The sequence below is a fragment of the Peromyscus californicus genome, unplaced genomic scaffold (assembly GCF_007827085.1).
Source record: "Peromyscus californicus insignis strain IS unplaced genomic scaffold, ASM782708v3 Scaffold_8__1_contigs__length_139910024, whole genome shotgun sequence".
NCBI classification, from domain to species: Eukaryota; Metazoa; Chordata; class Mammalia; order Rodentia; family Cricetidae; genus Peromyscus; species Peromyscus californicus.
The window spans coordinates 10,438,649-10,446,164 of NW_026294606.1; the positions used below are offsets into that span (position 1 = coordinate 10,438,649).

Sequence of the window (7,516 nt, forward strand, 5' to 3'; positions counted from 1 at the left end):
AGATCTCCCATGTTTCATGGTCTGAAGAAATCCTGGGATAGGGAACCAGTGACGCAAGCAAGCAGCCTGCAGCAGGAGCCAGACTTCGGGCGAGAGGTCTCACTGCGCATTTCAAAGGCTCAACTGTAACTTCTGGAGTTTTGGTCAATTGGGGGTTAATTTTGACTTGAGTCTATTCCACAGATGCTTGACTCCACTGGTTAACCAAGGCATTAATTCTTACTCAAGGATCTTTTCTATGAGTGATTTTAATCCTTAGATTTAGCGCCTTGGCTTTTAAAAACACCTGTTTTTATAAGAGACAAAGTGAGATTTAAAACTTTTTTCTGTAGTTTACTAAGAAGCAAAGTGGTTTCAAGCCATTTGCCCATGAATAACCATTAGCTTTTACTAGTCATTCACTCTCAGACAGTCTCACAGACAATTTAGGATGCCAGCTATTAGGACCATTAATAATTATGCTGCTTTTGGAACTGGAATTACAGATAGTTGTGAGCTGCCATGTGGGTTCTGGGAAACTGAACCTGAGTCCTCTGCAAGAGCAGTAAGGAGGCACAGAGGTTCTGTGCTCACAGATAAGCAGAAGGGAAGCAGCAATGTTAAACATGCACTGTTGTCTCTTCAAAGGAAGAGACATATAACCGGTTTTCTGCCCAGAAGGCTGAGAGTGGAGGGGGCGTATAGCCTGGTGACCTCTGCACTATCTGTATGACCAAGACCACACCAAATCCTTCCCCAGACCCTTAAGATGTCACATGTAGTCAATCTATAGCACTCATCTTTATGGAATGGTACTTTACAAAGAATTTATTGTGCACATGGAACTATCTTAAGCTTTATTGTGCACATGGAACTGAGTTACTTATCACCAGAAAACTAAAACTGTCTTCCAAGGTTGTACTCTGCTTAAATATGCCTAAAATAAACTAACAGGTGGCAGACTCTCAAAATTTGAACCAACACCAGCTACTGAGTCACTGAGTCATACTGAACCGGACTTCCTTCTTGCCTCATTCAGATACTCAGATGCTCTGGTGTGTGCTGGGGGACACCCACAATAAGTGCTCTTAACCAGAGGTAGCTTTTTTAGTTGTTGTTTTTTTGTCTTGTTTTATCCATTTTGTGTGCGTTGGGTGTGTGTGTGTGTGTGTGTGTGTGTGTGTAAATGCACACGCACACACATGCACATGGGAGTCATGGTACATAAGTCAGAGGACAACTTGCAGGAATTGGTTCTCCTGAAGGTGGAGATCCTGGGAACTAACTCAGACTAAACACTAGGTACCTGTCGAGTCACTGTGCCAGACCTTGAAACAGCTTCCAAAGGGGACAGGAACTCTCTTAGTGCTAACGTTTAATCCTTAGCCAAGGTTCATGGAGCCTCATCAGAACACATTTCTCTAGTCTTTGTAGACATTCATTAACAAACACAATTAACAAATGCAGCCAATGCCCACTAAGGCTTTTCACTGGCTTAGGCTCGTTTCCAAAGATCTTAACATGCACAATATCAAGTTGAAAAGCAAACACATTATAAAGGAACATATCCTACATTAATCTCTTCAAATGTTCATGCAGAGACCCTTCACACAGCAAGTTCACTATACCCAGGCCTGCTGAAGAGGTGCTGTCAGACCACTAGCCCGGCAAACCGTGTCTGAGACTGAGATTGTGTTGACTAGTGTTTGAATCCACACACACTGCTCAAAAATGCTCCTCATGTCAATAGGCTCAACCTGCTTTAAAATTCCCGACAGCTAGGTCTCACGCAAACCAGAATGAGAAGCACAAAGAAGATTCTATCCTGCACATTGTCCAGTGAGGTCGATGGCTGGGTCAGCTCACTCCCAGCATCAGCCAACGGAAACTGAAACAATGAGTTAACTTGCTCCTGGCACTCAGAAACCTGTTTTTCACCACTTCTGTCTGGCTACTGTAGTCAAAGAATTATAATTAACCAATAAAATTATTCTTGTTTGACAATGAGAAAATATCAAAGAACAACATTCCTCATCTAACCTGACCATACCCTTTCTTTAGATGTTACGGGACCCTCCCCCTCTGCGTCCCGCAAAGCATCTTGGCTCCCTGAGTACTAGTGGACAATTACAGAAACCACATTAAAAGAGCTGGTCACTGCAAGAATTAGTGACCATTTGGGCACTCACCTGACCCTAAAATTAGACCCCTTAGAAATGCCAAGTAATTTTTGTATCCGCAGCTCTGGCAGGAAGCACTCTGTATGTAAATCCTCCACCTTCCAACTTACCAGCTTGCTGCCAGTAAAGCTCATTTGTCTCTGTCACTGTCTCTCCTGTTCTTAGCTTCACTGGGTAACAGGGGACCAGATTCCTTATGTCTTCATAAGCAATTAAGCGTCCTGCCTGACACCACACTGGCAGCACAGCGCTGGGCAAGGGCAAGGAGCAGCCCTTGATACCTAGGCCCTGGAACACATCCCTGGAGCACTTCCCTGGAGCACTTCCTTCATGCATCACCCCCATGCCTCCGCAGGAAGTTTATTAAGTCAGGGCACTGTCAACCAGTGGGCTACTTACTTGACTTAAGACTCTGCTCTGTGCCACACAGCCCAATCTCTGCCAGCTGATGTGTAACTTGAGTCCTAGATATGGAGGAGGGTGGAGTGTGTATGAGAACTGCTGCAAGGCTGAAGACAGAAAGTTCTGCTTGTGGGCATAACAAATCTGAGTTCAAATCTCAGCTCTGCCAACTACTTGGAGAACTCATAAATGCTATTCAGTACTTTCAAAATTGTTATAAACATGGGTTTCTGCCTACCAATAAGTACTAATATTTGCTAATAGTCACTTACTCTAAAGCTGTCCTCACAGCACCCCCCCCACACCCCCAATTTAAGCCTTGGGGCCTTTACCTCCTGTGGCACAGGAAAGCAGTTCACTAACTCAGCAATCTAAATGTGAACCTAACTTACCTGCTACCAGGATCTCTGCTCCCTTAACAACTTGTGACCAGGGACTGCATCATCTTAGATAACATGACAGGGCAGAGCTGAGGTAAACCTAGTTTCTCAGAGGTACACTGGGAATATCTTAAGCCCAGGCAAATTGGGAAACATGGCTGGGTAATAAATAAATAAATAAAAGCCAAATGACCAAGAGTTAAGGAAGACCTTTAGGCCTGAGCTAGAGCAGTCTAAATATTTCAGTGATATTCTATCTTGTACCTGTTGTTACTGGACTGTTTTTCCAGGCTGGTTCCTGCCTAGGGAGGGCAGTTTGTGATCTACTTTGAGAATCGAATCAACCCTGACAACTTACAGAAGGGGAACTGGACCAAGTGAACACGACCTGGATTGGAGTATGGATTCTATAACCCCACAAAATGAGAATTACTTTTCACCCTAAATCTAATTTTTCTGATGGAGAAACTGGACAGCCAGTCTAGTTCACAGGGTTGGTAGGATCCACCAAGTAGAGGGCTCTACTGACTTTATAGATGGAAAGCACCAAAGTAGGGAAGGGTCACTGAGCGAGCCATGCTGGGGAGCCGAAGCTGCTGTCCTCACTGGTGGAGGCTGGGGAAGAATGGAGCATGGCTGCTCTAGCTTCCCAAAGATTCTCACAAGTGTCTAAGCAAAAGAAACTTGCATCAAAAGAAACCAAATTTCAAACTTTTAGATACACGCCAAAGCATGTTTGATTACTGGTTTTAAAAAAAAGAGTTCTCTGAAATGTCATAGAAAATGAACAGGGAATGAACTTCCTGGGAGAATCAGTGACAAACTTTTACCCCTGGCTAAAAATTAACAATGGTAATCATATTATTAAACTGGAAAGCAGGCTGTTGGTTAAAACTGCTGTTCTTTGGAGAAGTTAAGCAAAGGTCTAGGGCTGGGGACATAGCTCAGTGGCTGAGCACTTGCCCTGGCTCTGTTCCCAGCACTGGAGATGGAGGCGGGGTTTACTGTTCAGTTGCCTTCTTTGGGGCTGAGCAGGTGTGAAATAGTCTAATAGAACCACTGTGGTCCACTGTCTCGGGGTTCCTCAGGTTCAGGCACCGGGCTTTCCATGCAGCATCGGACTGCTAAATCCTCATGGCCTCCTGAGGTATCTTCCCACGTTCAAGGTGACAGCCTGGGCAGCTCTGTCCTTACCACAGTTTTGGATTTAAGAGGTAATGTGTCTGCAATGGACAATCACGCTAAATAAATGCCAACTACTTACTAATTTGTGTTCGTCTTTTAGCCAGTCACCTGCCCCCAGTGGTCCTTTCTTATGGTCATGGTCATTCTAGAGATTAAACCACAGATAAGAAAGTTATATTTTTGTGAAAAGATTTACACTAGTCTGAAGAGCATGGTGACATACCTCAATGGTTAAGAGCACTCACTGTTCTTCCAGAGGACCTAGGTTCAATTCTCAACACCCACTCATATCAGGTGGCTCATAACTGCCTGCAATTTGCATATAATCTCATGCAGCCACACATATATACACATAAAATAAATAATAATAATTTTTAAATAAGAGCATGTCCAGTTGTAATGGATTTGTGCTGCAAACCCCTCGCTTTCAAGGACGGTGCTGGATGCAGATGTGGGCCCTGCCGCTCTGCCCCACCCCCCATGCAGCTCTGTCTACTAGCACTCAGGTGACAAGACAGCCTCATCCATGTTCCAGTCCTTAAGATCAACTCTGAGCCTGGGCTGTTTAAGGAGTCACCCAGAAGAGGGTGAATCCATATCCAATTAAAAGAAAATCTATTGATTTCTACCTGAGATGGTGGCACCCTGCAAAAATGATAAAACACTACCCAACCATTAACAGAATATTTTGGACATATTCAGTCAAATGATTTCCCACTCAAAAAGAATCAATTTGGGGTTGGGAATGAGTTGACTCAGTGCTCAACAAGCACAAGGCCCTTGATTTGGTCCTCAGCCCTATCGGGGAAAAGTCAACTTACAGACTATATATACCAAAGTCTACGAAATGATGTTACAAATTAATAGTATCAACTAACAATAAGTTTGAACTTTGTACAGATGAAGTATCTGGGCACACACACATACACACTCAATAAGTGATATATAAACTTCACACATTGATAAGATTCCTAAGAATGAATTTTTACTTTCTAATGAATAGCTACAAAAAAAAAAAAAGGAACAAAACAGACTAGTATAGACTTCTTACCTTGAACTCCAAACCATATATTGGCCTTACCTGAAGTCAAAGGCACCTTGCCCCCATAGCTAATGCTACCATTTCTGCAGTGATAGATACTTTGTTTCATTCTCAGGCATCAGAAAGCAACAGTAACAAGGTGGGGGCTGGAGAGATGGCGCAGCCATCAAGAACACTTGCTACTCTTTCAGAGGACCTGGGTTTGGTTCCTATATCCACATCTGGCAGCTTGCAAAGGTGGGCAACTCCAATTCCAGGGGATCTAATGCTCTCTTCTGGCATCTGAGAGCACTTATACACATGCAGTACACACACACACACACACACACACACACACACACACACACACACACACACACACACAGAGCTTTATTAGTCATTATGGCCTGTCTTCACAGCTTTCTTTGCAGGAAATTAGGAGGGGCAAGGGGATGTTCCCTCTTAGCAAATAGCTTTTGTTGCATATTCTGGGCGTTTTCACCAAACTTTTACAGAAAATTAAATCTACTCTGTGCATTTTGCAGAACTTTGGCTGCACCCCACACCTAACCCTTGAATACACAGATGAAGCAATTCCTTATCAGAGCTGGGTGGGAACTGACAAACTCTTCCCAAACACCGTCATTTCTGCGAATGGGGTAAACTATAGTCCTGAAGGGGAGGAAGGGGTGTCTGAGGTCCCGGGACTTCCTATCCAAATAGCTCTCTCTCACCCAGCAAGCCTGAGTCCAACATTCTAAGAGTCACAAAATCCCCTTGTTTACCTGTGTGCCTGCCCCCTCCTCCCACCTCTTCCTGGAAAATGGACAGGGAGCAAAATCTAGGCAGTTGTTCTCAACCTTCCTACTGATGTGACCCTTTAATACAGTTCCTCATGTTACGGTGAACCCCCACCCCATAAAATTATTTTGTTGCTACTTCATAACTGTAATTTTGCTACTGTTACGAATCTTATGTAAATATCTGATATGCAGTTCCATGTGCGACCCACAGGTTGAGACCTACTCCTTAGAAGTATTCACAGTAGGTGCAGCAGAGGAGGGATCAGGAGTGTGTGAAAACTATAAGGAGTCCTGGGTAAGTGCCCAAACTCTGAAGTCCAGCGGAGCTAGGCTTTTCCATGAGATCGCTCAACAAATCTTCACTGAGAGCATACTGGTGGAAACAATGTATATACACACTCGGATTGCCTTGCTTCCTCCCGGGCCAGCTGTGACACTTTAGGCAAGTTACTCAACTTCTGAGCCTCAATTTTCTAATCTAGATTATGGAGAGAATATCAAGGACTTGGAAGCATTGGACGAACACAAAAGTCAGAGATCTAATCCAGCAGGCACAGACCTTAGTGTGGTCATTGTCATTCTGGGGCTGTTGGACCTGCGATGCTCTGTATCATGATGTGGGAGCTGAGGGTGCATGCAGATCCCACGGATCTACCTGGGGCACTTCGGTCCCCTGAAGAGACTATGAATTGGAGGGCGGCCACCAGGTGGTCTCCTCGCCGACCTCCGGGTCCCAGCTTCTTAGGAGCCACCTGGTCACCTGGCAATTGCGCGCACACCCATCCTCGTGGAGACCGTCCCCCGGCAGCCATCTTGGCCGCCTGCACCCAGCAAGTTTCGTCACGCGGTGGCTAGGGACGCGTGGCAGGATGCGTAATGTGCCCTCCCATTGAGGGGAAGCGAGACCAGCTCCACGCGGGGCCCCCCCTAGTCACAGGCGGGAGCTGAGGACCCACGAGGTCCCCGGGAGTAGGCACTCGCCGCAGGTATCCCCAGCGCGCGCAGCAGACCCCGCTGCATCCCCCGCAGAACCCGAGATCGAGCCAGCCCGCGCGCCCCGCAGCCCCCCGCCACTCACCGCCTCCCCGGCTGCTACCCGAACCGCTCGGTCCCGCTCGGCGCCGCCTCCCGCTGCCGGAAGCGCCACGGTCCCGCGCGCCGCCCCCAGGAGCGCGGCCCTGAGGCGCGCTCACGACGCGCGGCCCCGCCCAGAGGCTCCTGCCTCTGCCTCGGCGTCACTCGCTGCTTCTGCGGCTGAGCTCCGCGGTCTGTGCACGCCCCTCGTGCCCGCGCTTCTGCTTCAGGCCCCACTAGGAACGCCCAAGTTCATCCTCGCCGGGGTGGGCAGCCCAGGTCAATACCACTGTAGTTCAGTTTTGTTTTCCTTAGGAGACCACCTTTCATCATCCAGTAACCCGCTCCTTCATTCATTTGGGCTAGTGTTTCTTAAAATGCGGCGTTTGACACAACTATAAGGAAACTTAGATGATACAAGTGCCACCACCTCATTTATACCTTCAAAAGGCTGCTGGACTGAGACCCGACTATAGGGGACGTGCAGACCAG

At 46.7% G+C, this 7,516-nt stretch overlaps 1 protein-coding gene across 2 annotated transcripts in view; it reads right to left on the reverse strand.

The window, feature by feature from the left end:
* Sfxn1 (sideroflexin 1) overlaps positions 1–7,160 on the reverse strand; it is a 44,184-nt gene extending 37,024 nt beyond the window's left edge. For both annotated transcript variants that reach the window (XM_052727504.1, XM_052727505.1), the window contains exon 1: positions 7,029–7,160. The gene's annotated coding sequence lies outside the window, so the exon portion shown is untranslated. The remainder of the gene's footprint in view (positions 1–7,028) is intronic.
* Between the last annotated feature and the right edge of the window lie 356 nt (positions 7,161–7,516).